The sequence below is a fragment of the Grus americana genome, chromosome 4 (assembly GCF_028858705.1).
Source record: "Grus americana isolate bGruAme1 chromosome 4, bGruAme1.mat, whole genome shotgun sequence".
NCBI lineage: Eukaryota > Metazoa > Chordata > Aves > Gruiformes > Gruidae > Grus > Grus americana.
In genome coordinates, this window is record NC_072855.1 from 31,959,780 (window position 1) to 31,972,802 (window position 13,023).

Consider the following 13,023-nt stretch of genomic DNA (forward strand, 5'->3'; position numbering starts at 1 on the left):
CAGAAAAAACAAACAAACAATGCCCGGTCTGTTTACGAGCAGCAAATCCACCTCCCAGCTCACCTCCCCAGTTCTATCCGGAGCATGACATTCTATGGCAGGGAATATCCCTTTGGCCAGCCTGGATCAGCTGTCCTGGCTGTGCTCTCCCAGCTTCTGCTGCACCTGGCAGGGCGTGGGAAGCTGAAAAGTCCTTGACTTAGTGTAGGCACTACAACTGCCTGGCAACAGCTAAAACCATCAGTGTGTTATCAACATTATTCTCATACTAAATCCAAAACACAGACGTATACCAGCTACTAGAAAGAAGATTAACTATCTCAGCTGAAACCAGGACAGAGACTTAAATTTGGCACTACTTAGGATGGTATTTTTGGGAGACTGAATTTGCACATTACCACAAGACAAAATGTATTCACTGACACAATGTGCAACTGATAAGGGTTTATTAAACTTTTCTATATCAAGAAAATTTGAGGGCTAACCATTGCACATGAATACATATTTTTTTATTATTTCTTCATCTGAAATCATTACTTTTATCACTAAGCATACCAGAACCATTCTTTTACCTTTAATAGCTGGCAGATTTACCATAGTGATAGGTGGTGTCACTGAAATAACTGATCTAGTAAAATCAGTTACAACTGTGCCAGTGTGATTACTTCTAACTTGAGATACCATTATCTCAGGGCAAGAGATGAAAAATGAAACAAGTCTATAAAAAGAACAATATGAAGACATTCTCTTTGAAAGAGGCAAGAAATAAATAAAAAGGTAGTTCGTCTGTACCAACACCCTCTCTACAAAATCACTGTTGTCTTTTTCCTCTTTCCAGGCTAAGAATAATTGTCACTGGTTCAATTTCTTCAGCACTGGTATCAGCAGCTTAAAATGAGGTTAACATGTTTCTCTAGGAACACTGTTTAATGTTTCCTCGTTCTAAACAGCTTGTGATATATCACAGGTCATGATATATGCCATAACCAAATATGTTTAGAAAGCAAATTGATTTGTTAATTGTACAAGAAGCTTTGCCTCCTAATATTTTAACTTTAAAAACCCCAAACAAAAACCCTCTGAAAAACCCCAGAGGTATCCATCTGATTTCCAAGGCAGAAATAGTCAAAACCAATAAGCGTGTGGGTTCTCAGCACTGAGCAACATGAACAACAGCCGGTAAGGTACTGTTCTGCCTAGGTGTTCTTGCAGTGTTGACCAGCGCTATGCTCTGTCACGCCGTAGCAGGAGAGAGACTCTGGGTGAGTCGCTGCCTTTTAAGGACCCCCGTCACTACGCACATTTCTTTCTATAAAGCTCTGTGAAGTTTAAGCAACAACCACAGAAATCAGCTAGCTTCCAGCTTCTGTAATCTAGTTATGAGATGGAAAAAGTTCATTAAGATTACAAATCTGGATTAAAAGAAATCACTATAAATTAAAATACAGCAATCTCTGACAATCTGCTTTCCACACCAGTGTTTATCCCAAAACCATTCCTCTTGAAACACACTCTGAGAAGCAGCGAGTCAGCCTGGGAGACAACATAAAAATCAAGCAATAGCTTTAGAGCTACTTGGTTTGTTCTTTGAAATCAAAGTGCATCAAAAGGGAAAGGTATGGTCAAAGGGCAGCATTTGGGCTTCCTCAGCATGGTGCACACCATTAGCCTCCGGTAAGAAAACAAGCAGCATATACTACAGCCAGAGAAGAGACCAAAGACATTAAATGCAGATCAGTGATAAGGTAATGGCTTCACAGGGACATACCATGTTCTTCTGTTTTCCACAGCATCATCCTGGAGACCAGTTTTGTCTGAGATTAGGGAGAAAGCAGGAGAGCCTGCTTCATTTTCCAACTATCATCTTAGAATTACAGCAAATGCAAGGGCTGAGAAAGAAGGGACCAGGGCATGACAGAGGGTTTTATTCTCTGGAGAAATTCTTGCTGATAGTTATCACTTCACTAGGATAAAGAGGAAACAGCAAACACCTGTCTTGTATTAGTAGTTAACTTCTTTCTCTCTGTCAGTCCCTTTACAGGTGGCCACTGTCAGGTTATCAATTTCCTTCATGATCAGCAGGTGAAAAGTAGAGACAGGAGATCTCAGTAGTTTAGAAACAAGTTTAACATACAGGCAAGCACCTTGAGAAAGCAGAGGAAGGTGAGACTAGATAAAAACAACATCTGGTACCTTGTAGTAGACCACAATGTGTTTGGAATAAAGCCTAAAACTAATCCTAGGTACAATAAAATTTCAGATCAAAAGCAATTTCACTTGAAAACAAACACGTTACATTATAAACCATCACATCCTTGTCTTCATAGCTAACAGCTGTGATTAGAACTATTGGAATTTCAAGAAGTTTTTCAAGAAGATGCTAGTAGCAAATTGGTAAATAACTGTGTTTGAACATGTGAGATAGGGCCATCTAATTTCCAAATGTGATGAGCGATATTCCACACCTCTGGTTCTCTGGGTTCATGGTCAGGATTAAACAACAGGGAAAGAGTGTGAAAGTTAATAGTCTGTTTTTACAGTACACTCTGTTTTTATCATTTTTTCCTCTAAAGAAACCATTGTAGGATTAAAGATTGGTATCTCAAAGTTAGCTTTTCTCCAGATTATTATTTTTCTTGCTAAGTACCATTTTCTGTGCTCTCCCAAAGTAAAAAAATACTTGATCTGCAGAGATACGAGAACTCTTTGTCAGTGGAAAGGTGCACAGTTTCTAACAGAGTTGTGTAAAACCTGGATATAGAAGATGTGGAAGATGAATCAGAGGTAAAAGCAGAAGAATCTCAACTCCTTGTGTAAAGCAGACTCTCCCGTGACGGAATCTGTCTGCCTTTCCAAAATTATGTTTGTCCATTTGCCTTCTCTATGTCCTGCAAGGTCTAATTAGACCATTCCCTCCTGAACCAGGACATTTGTAGCACTCTTTATAAAGATATATAACCAGCCCTACAGAGTTTGTAGGCTACAGGGTATAAATCAACACCATAACACCCCAGAAAAATGCATTTTGCTTCATGCTGCAAGTCAGTGTGACTTTCTAAAGTTTACACTCGGATTTACTGAACCGTTGTTTTGACTTACCTATAGGCTTGTATTTTCTGACCCTTTTTACCCACCAGCTTGTCATTGCAACATGAAAGCAAGCTAAAAAGAAAAATACTTCAGTTCCCTTAATCTCTCTTTCTCCAGCTTTCATCCAAATAAAACTTTGCTTGGCATCACTCTTTCGGGGACTGGCTGAGCTACAGATAAGCAGATCCCCACCAGGGAACACCATTGGAATGAAAAAGGCTGCTGCTCCTTCGACACATTCCCCCTTAGCAGAATAAACTAAGACTATTCGTTTTGTATATGTAGTTCATAGGACATCCACTGATCCCACCTACTGTTATCATTAAAACAGACATTTTCGTAAACTTTGAAAACAATATTGTCTTTAGAACCTAATTGACCTTCTCAACTGAAAAAAAAAGTCAGCCAGAATTGATGGCTTACTGAGAAGTAGTAAATCTGAAGATCTAATTTACAGGGCATTTCAGTAGTGATCCCTATATGAAGCTTAGGTGAGTGAATTGCTCTATCAAGTACATTAGCAGACAGGACAGCCTGACCAATCCAGTTTTTTGCAAATTCAGCAACAGAAACTAGTCTAACAGGTCTATGCCATCCAGTAACTTACACTGAACACTAGATATTCATTCTCTTCCTAGCATGAATTTGCTAAATTATTTTATTCAAGTGCAAATATTATGTGTTCACAAAATCAGAAGACAGGCTGCACTTGAAATTTGCCTTGAAAAAAATCAAGAAGGGACAAGATCTGTGAAGCACTTGTACATCTTAATTGTATACCTTTATAACACAAATATTTGGCTAAGTGAAGCTGCTGGAATGAATACCTTGCCTATGTATTATAAAGAATATAGACTACTATATAATATCTCAGAAGAGTACTTTTAGTCATACAGTTAGTAATTATGGGGTTCTCAAAAGACATTTTTGCTGCCCAGTACAATAATGTAAGACTGATAATGACTGGTTACAGTTTCACTTATTTTAAAAAAAAAAAAGAGTAGTATCTGTTCACAACCAAATAATTATGTAGTGTGTTTGGCTTTAATACCTTCCCTTTCCCAGCCTAGAGGCATGAACTTCCAATGAAATTATTTATATGCATATAAGCATTTGCCTTTATATGCATATACGTATTTTTTCACACTCCTCCATTGCTGTTTTCTCTTGAGAATCTTCCTCCCTGTTTGTTTTTTTTTTTTTTACTTTTATTTTTATTTTTAGTCTTCATTCATGCAGTAGAACACAGTTTCAAGTCATTTAAGCCCAGAAAGGTAAGATTTGGACTTTTTATTCTTAAGGTTCATATCCATTACTAAAAAGATTATATGGGGTATATGGCTCATATTCCTTTTTTTTTTTTTTTTTTTTTTGGTACTATGATTCCACAAGCCAAGCCTCACAGGCTTGGACAAGCAGTTAGTTCAACATCCCAGCAGGCAACACATGCTGCAGCAGACCTTTTGCCTTTTATCAAGGATATGACACCTTCAAAAGTTCAGTAAGTTGCTGGGGATTTGACGGAACCCAGAAATTGCTGAAACAACTATGGTATCAGTAACAGGCACTGCAAGATTGAAGAATTTCTGAAGCCACAGAGCTTGCGTTTCTCTGGGCTCTGTTTTAGCCTATAGCTAACCCTGGCTGTCACAGCTGGGCAGCAAAATGACAAGGCCATCATTAACTACAGCCTTTTTTCTGCATGTCTTGCAAAAAGACAAAAAGTTCAGTATGTAGCAAATACTGTACAGTAAAGTTGGTATCATACAGGCTTAGTCATAGAGAAGAAATTTCCTATTTCAGGCCAACTCCCATAAAGAGCAGAATTACACAGCCACCAAAGAAACAATATAAAAACATCAGGAAGAGTACCATAGAGAAAGGACCAAATAGCAGCAGGCTAGTTGCTGCAGTCAAGAGGGACTACAATATTCTGTCCCTTAAGGCAGAGGAAAATACAATGGTAATTTGTACAACTGAAAGCTAATGTACTTCTTGTTCATAATTCAAAGCATTTAAGAATTGTAATTGGTAAATTGATCCAAACCTTTATCCCAGGAGTGTTCTTTTTGCTGTTTATAGCTAATACTAAAATGTTCACAGCTACATTTTATGCCTATCAGAATTAATAATTCCAGAGAAACACAGGAGCAAATATTCTCATAATACTACTGTGGATAGTGAAAAGACCCCTCTCCCTCTCCTCTGCCTCTACTTTTCACTAGTACTGCATCTATGGGTTATATGCAAATATCTCAAACTTTGCAGCTTTCAGCAGTCAAATCCACTAATTAGCAAGTTAATAAAGCCTTCACTTTAGACCTGTCTTCTATATTCCTAAGACAACTGCTTAAAATACATTTTTTGTCTTGAAGCCCGCAGTAGAACATGCCAAACAATACTAAATTAAACATGGTAAAATTTTGGACAAGGGCAAGGTCCTTAACTCTATGCCATAGTAGAACCTGGAGGAAGAGAAGATTTTTTTTTTTTTTTGGATCCTTAATGAAATTTTCATCTTAATTAGTCCCAATTTATTATTTGCTTTTCCAAATGTCGTATTGTGCAATCACTTAATCTAGTTCACATCGCAGCAAATCTGTAAGACTCACTTCCAGCCCCCACAAGCCCCTTCTCCTTTATCTGTCTTCTCCACGTTTTCTGTTGGGCATGGCTGCGTACGCATACATCACAGAGAAAACAGGTTCGATGTAACAGAATAAAACTGTTCAGCTTCTTGTTGCCTCATATAACATTTCTTACATGCAGCTGAACAGATGCTTACATTAAGCTTTAAATAAATGCTTTACACCAAAATCATACCAGCACTGCAGTAAACATTAACAAGAAAATAAATATTTTTCATTTTTGTAACACAAAATAGATTTTTCCCATTATGCAATTTAAGCTACATTAAGCAATTGCTGAGGACAGAGTCCTTAGGCCCCCAATGATTCTTAATTCTGAATTCCCTATTCAGTACTGCTGCACAATTCTTACTTCATAAAGAGCTTCTAGCTAATTGCTGCAAATAAAGGCCACCTTGTTGCATTATACTGTAGTCATCTGTTTTCCCTTTTGATACAGTTAAGGATGCTTCCTGAATAATAAGCTGTACCTTCTCAAAGACATTTGCATTCAAACCAAAAGAGGTAACTGAGTTTTAGGGATGCATACAAAAATAAAATCCAATTATATGCCAAATATATCTAGTTTTTGTTAGTACATTAAAACTACACATGCCAATAGGTATCACATTAATTCATAAATGAGGAACAAATAACCTCATGTGAAAAAATAAAATAAGATGTTCCTACTGCATAAAGACTGAGATTTCAAATCCACACATGTGTATGTGCATGGTTTTTGTGTAGCATTTTTTAAAGAAATGTGACAGTTTTCAGTAAATTCAACCACTTCACATGAATTAATGCTGTATGTTCTGGAAAAATGGTAAGGTCCTTGCTTGAGGAAAAATATTTTCAGCTTAAAATGTCATTTTTTTCCCTAATATGACCAGGTTTTTTAAATCATTTAAGAAGGAGATTTATTTTAATTGAAAAATTGCTATGTTGTAATTCTTGCACTTCAACAGCAAGGGTCCTTTCCAGCAGGATGCATTTATGTCAAAGAAAACAAAACTGGTGTTAAATCAGCATTGCTATAAAGAATAAAAATTAAATAAAAGGTTGTTGTAGAAAATATGAGAGGAATAAGACTAAAACTGTGCATTATTTTAAAAATAAAATACCTAAGTCAGAATAATAAAAAGCTTGTCTTTTCTTGAGGAGGTGTTAATATGTTTTGGTACTGCTTCTGAATATATCATAAAAGTTTGAGATTAACACTACTAGTAAGATATGATATATTCAGTAACATTGCAGATTAGAAAAAACTTTGAATTATTGCTGAACCAAAAATATTACTTATTAAATTTAGAAGTGCTGAGAACAACCTTCTTAGATGCCTTACTTGAAACAATATCTTTTCTCCTCTCATGTACATTTTCACATCTTTTATCTGATTTACTATTCCTTATGGAACAGCTTGAGCAAGGTTTTTCTAAGAAGTATTGCACAGCCTCATTGATCTTAGTATTAATAAAAGTTTCCTGTAGACCTAAACTTTCCTTGAAAAATCTTTTATTCCATTACTCTGAAGGTTTACCCATCAGACACTGTCTTAGCAAGTAGAACCCAACAAGCCATCAGGCTGATCACTCTCTAAAAATATCTCCTCACTCTTGTATAGGTTTCCTTCAGCATCTAAAGAATAGGTACCTTTAATCAGTTATCATCATGTTACAAATCATATATGAGATAAATGTCTTACGATATCAGTGCCTTCCTGACCAGAGGTCAAGAAGGACCTAAACTTATGGGTGCAGTTACTGCAGTTCTTAGTGTAGCTTGTATAGCTGCCTCATTTTCTTTTTTAATTCTGGCATAATTCCGTCTAGAGAGATTTTCTCCTTTGGAACAAGGAGGCACTGATTTCTGAATGAATTTATGTTAAAGCATAATTACAAAGGAAAAATAATAAGAAAAACTTAGCATATTCAGTGTTTCTCCTACTCATTAAATAGCAAAGATATTTTAACATATAAAACTCAAATAATTCAATATGTTATTATTCATTTTTATATTTCAGGATTGATCTGTGATACAGCAGGCAGTTTTTCCCTTCTAGTTATTCCCTACTGGAGATTTTAGAGGAATATTTTATTCATCTGAAAACTTTGATAAAATTTCTCCTTTGTAATTGAACGAATGAAAAAATCCACATGAGCAAACATACATTTAAAATATACTTGCACAAGTATTCACAGCAGAAGTTAACTTTGAAATCTGATTCCTAACCTTAACTCAGAGATAATTTTAAGTACTAGGACCAAAAAGTGTATTTTACTTCTCAAAACACTTGTGCCAATAGAAACTGCTTATTGCTCGACTCACTACTCACTGCAAACATTTCATGCACAAATTTAATTTTGAAGGCAAATTAATTTTGTGGACTATTGCCTTTCCAAGTAAAAGGAAGGTCAGTCCTTCCGGAAGAATTGAAAACTTTCATTCTAGAATAAAGTTTGGAAGTCACAGAAATTTATATTTATTACCTATCAGTTTGGGGCTGCTGCCCAGGGTCCCAAAGCATGCGAGTTAAGGTCTGACAGGCCTTACGTGCACTATGTTTTATGGTGAAGAGAATGTCCAAAAGCAAATTTCATAGAATCATAGAATCACAGAATGGTTTGGGTTAGAAGGGACCTCAAAGACCATTTAGTTCCAACCCTCCTTCCATGTGCAGGGACACCCTCCACTAGACCACGTTGCCCAAAGCCCCATCCAACCTGGCCTTGAACACTTCCAGGGATGGGGCATCCACAACCTCTCTGGGCAACCTGTTCCAGTGCCTCACCACTCTCACAGTAAAGAATTTCTTTCTAATATCTAATCTAAATCGACCCTCCTTCAGCTTAAACCCATTACCCCTTGTCCTGTCACTCCATGCCATTGTAAGCAGCCCCTCTCCAGCTTTCTTGTTGGCCCCCTTCAGGTACTGGAAGGCTGCTATAAGGTCTCCTTGGAGCCTTCTCTTCTCCAGGCTGAACAATCCCAACTCTCTTAGCCTGTCTTCACAGGAGAGGTGCTCCAGCCCTCTGATCCTCTTCATGGCCCTCCTCTGGACTCATTCCAACAGCTCCATCTCTTTCTTGTACTGGGGACCCCAGAGGTGGATGCAGTACTACAGCTGGGGTCTTACAAGAGCAGAATAGAGGCAAGAATCATCTCCTTCAACCTACTGGTCACATGTCTTTTGATGCAGCCCAGGGTCCGGTTGGATTTCTGGGCTGCAAGTGCACATTGCCAGCTCATGTCGAACTTCTCATCCACCAACACATCCAAGTCCTTCTCCTCAGGGCTGCTCTCAATCTATTCTCTGCCCAGCTTGTAGTTGTGTTTGGGATTGCCCTGACACATGTACATCATAGCCCTGCAGATGTGGGCAAGTCTCCAGCTCCTCTTGTTTGTTCCCCATGCTACATGCATTTGCATAGAGGCATTAAGTTGGGCCGGATGAAGGTGACTGACTGGCTGGAGTGGCTGGAATTCCTTTGTGCTGCACTTCAGGTGCTCTCCTGCTGACCTGTGATCCTTCTCCTGGGTCTGGGCATTTATTGCTGGCCCTGGCATCAAACTGGCAGGAGTGGCATGGATTTATGTTCCCCTCCCCTGGAAACTTTAGTTTAAAGCCCTCTTCACCAGCTTGGCAAGCCCATGAGCAAAGATGCTCTTCTCCTTTTCTGACAGATGGACCCCATCAGCCCCCAGTAGGCCAGGTTTCTCAAAGCAAATCCCATGGTCTAAGTAGCTGAACCGCTGGCTGTGGCACCAGTCCTGTAACCACTTCTTGACTTGCCAGATTTGACTGGACCTTTCAAACCCCTTCCCTTTGACCGGGAGGATTGATGAAAAAAAACTACCTGTGCTCCAGAGTCCCTTACTGCCGCTCCCAGGGCTCTGTAATCCTTCTTGATACTCCTCAGACTGCTCCTGGCTGTATCACTGGTGCCCACATGAAACAGCAGCAGCAGACATGCAAAAGACCTGTGATTTCCATGTCTTACATCTGTACCACTAGTTTTTCCTTAGGATCAAAGTGTTCACACTGCACATATATAGAGCTCAGTATACATTACCTTTTGATGGACTACACTCCATCACACTCTGAAATTCTGTATCTCTACCTTCCCCACTCCATCTGGTCCAAATAACTTGCTGGGAGCTTGGGTCTGTATTAATTCAACCTCCAGCTCCTGGGAATGCTCTAGAGTTTGGTCTAAGCCAGTTCTTGACCTGGGTACATGAATGTTGATGAAAGATCCAGCACCGGATTTTATAGCATCCTAGATGATGTCAAGAATCAGCACAAACCCACTGTTGCATATTTATGCCGGGCAGAAGTCTGGATCAGATATGTTTGTTGCATACAGGTTAGTACAAAGCAGAAAGCTTAGCAGAGAAGCTATTTTACACTGAAAGATGCACTCTAAGCCACTACAAGGGGAGAAAAAGAGCACTACCTCTCCTGAGCAAAACTGCAAGGGTTCAGTGGTTGGTCAGTGAGGTTTCTGAGGTGACATGTGCCACCATAAGAGCTGAACAGCTGAGTGCACGGCAGTATCATGCCGGTGGGGAAAGGAGGACGAGGCTTTGGGCAGCTGTCAGGGACAGAGCAGGCTGGCAGAGTCCAGACAGCAGCTCTGGGGCTCAGTTTGAAGAAGTTTCAGGTGACACATTTTGAGCTCTGTGAATCAGCATCTACAGATGAAACGTTCACAGGGACGTTTCAAGCCAGCTGTAGTAATAGGATTTTTGCGAAGTGATTAATCATCATTATCGCACAGCCCTGCAGTAGTGCTGCAGACCCAACCAAGACTGCAATAGTGCCCTGAGGAGAAACAGCGCTTATCTCCACAAGTTTACAGTCAGAGTAGATAATTCTGATCATGGATATAGGAAACAGACACAGAATGCAAAATAGGATGAATAACTTCCAAGGGCCACAGACACTTGCAGAGAGTTTGTTAGGAAAAGTGCAGACTAGCATAAGGCAAGAGCAATGAGGGCAACAAGATGGGGGCAGACCTGGCTAGTGGGGAAGGAGCAGGGCACAGCACCTAGAAATCCATCAAAACTGCAAATCTGAGTGTTCCTACAGGGTTTTGTTTCCCACAAAGAAAAGTGGGATGGGGGAAAAGCTTTCTCCTCCTTCTAAACTTTTTTAGGAATATTCTGCAAAAGGAAACTATCAAGCTCTTAGATAAAATTTAATATTTATAACTGTTGACACCAATTCTATTACTTCACTAATGAAATAATACTTTTTACTTTTACGGCTATAGAAATAAACCATTCCATGCATTTTTGCATCTTAACAATTCAATGATGTTTTACTTGAATTTATTGCAAGCATGTAATGCTACTTAAGAGAAAAGGATATAATTTTGTCATGAATGCCTATCATATTTATGCAGATACTTATCTGACAGATCTGGTGAGGACTAGTTATTTGAGGGGAGGCTGTTTGATTAAAAGGATCAAAATAATCAACCACAGACATCAGAATGGAGCAGAGCAAAAAGTTATGAATAACTTAATAATTCTGTCTACAAATTTTTAGCAAAAGCTAAGTAATTCTTCAGTTTGGTTATATAAGAAAATTTTGAGCTGGATACTGTAAAGTGACATCAAACTGCCAGTCATTAACTTACAGAGGTGTTGAATCAGGCCCTGGTTTGGCACAAACAGATTAGATAAACAAGAAAATAAGCTTTCCATCATTGCTATACTTGATTAGCTATTGTTGTTTGCTCTCCTTAAGTTCTTCTTTTTCCCCTCACCCTGAAGTTAGAGTTATTAAGCCTGAAGTACAGGTAATGGAGAATACAGCCTTCCCGAAAACAGTAAGAAATTACTTAGCTAATTATCCTAAACAATGCTTTCTTAAACAAAAACAGAATAAATCAAAAGCAACATCTACTATGGATCTGTAGATCTCGTATGATATTGCCAGAAATAACAGATGCAATTTGGGATATATCTTAAGCAAGTTTCTAGGAATATATCAGTGTCCAGTTAGACTAATTATAATTTTTGCATTCTAGTACGCAGCTAAGTTGTACTCAATAAGAGCTCCAAATTAAAATGGAGTCACCTAATCCTCAGTTATATTCTTCCCAAAAGGGAAGCCTTGCCTCCTACCCTTCCGCCCACCTCTACCATTACTACGATCCTGGGGTTTGCGTTATTCACGCATTCAGTTTATTAATACAGATGGATACACGTGAATAAGGTATGGAACTTATCACACTAAATCTCCATTTGGCATTTCAAAAAATTTGCAAACAGACAAAACTCTCCCAATTCTCTGCAGTAGTTAGACTTTGAGACTAGGGATCCCCAGAGGTGACTCCCAGCCAACATCGGTATGATTGTATGAAAACAACACCACTCTGGGAAGCTGTGAATGGACCCAGCACAGCTGGATAATGACAAGGATGGAGGTAGGAACTTACGGCTGAAGCCTTTTAGCCACTTCATAGGTCCAATCAAAGATACCATCAAGCTGCAGTCTTACAGCATTCACTTATCTCAATATTGCTCTGCAAATTACCGAGTAAGCACACTGAAATCCTCCTCTGGGCACAGAAAAGGTTAGGGAAAGGGGGTCTAGGATGGGGGGAAGCAGGAGGGAGGAAGAGAAAAGCAGGGAAATGCCAAGTCTGTATAACGATGTAAACCTAGTCTTCACTACTTCCACGTACCCGCCAAACTGAGACTCTGACAAAACTACTAAACTGCATGAGAGCAATAGAAGGCATTATATTACAAGCTTCCTAGTTATAATTTGATGTAAAATACGAATTGAAAGGCAAGAATCATAAAATCATAGAGTATTATATATATATAATGTATGCAATACATAATAAAATAATAATAATCACAAATATCAGCTACCACAAACTAAATACTAAGATGTCACAGACCAGGACTTTAAAAGTGAGCAAATAGTTATGTGCACAGGTTTCAATAGGAAAGTTTAGGATGGAGTCCAGAACGTGTAGTATACTATAGCTAGCTTAATAGTAATACTTTAGCTGCCAAATGCAATATCTTGCAAGGAAGAAATCTATCAGACAGCAATACTTTGGGAGATTAAAAAAGCAAGCACACAAAAACTAAATAACTGAGGATATTAGTTATAGAGGCTCTAGAAATCTAGAGGGAATGAGTAAATCTTAAAATATTGTGTGTTAAGAAATTTTCCCTGTCATCAAGTTGTTCTATAATAATCTCTGCAAGGTCATTGTACCTTCTTTTTGTACATCATCTACCATCAGGAACTGCATATTGGACTCCACATATCACT

General features: G+C 38.6%; 1 protein-coding gene across 1 annotated transcript in view; it reads right to left on the minus strand.

The window, feature by feature from the left end:
- The window catches only part of SGCZ (sarcoglycan zeta), a 484,691-nt gene that overhangs the window by 356,558 nt on the left and 115,110 nt on the right, over positions 1–13,023 (minus strand). The gene's annotated exons all lie outside the window — the stretch shown is intronic.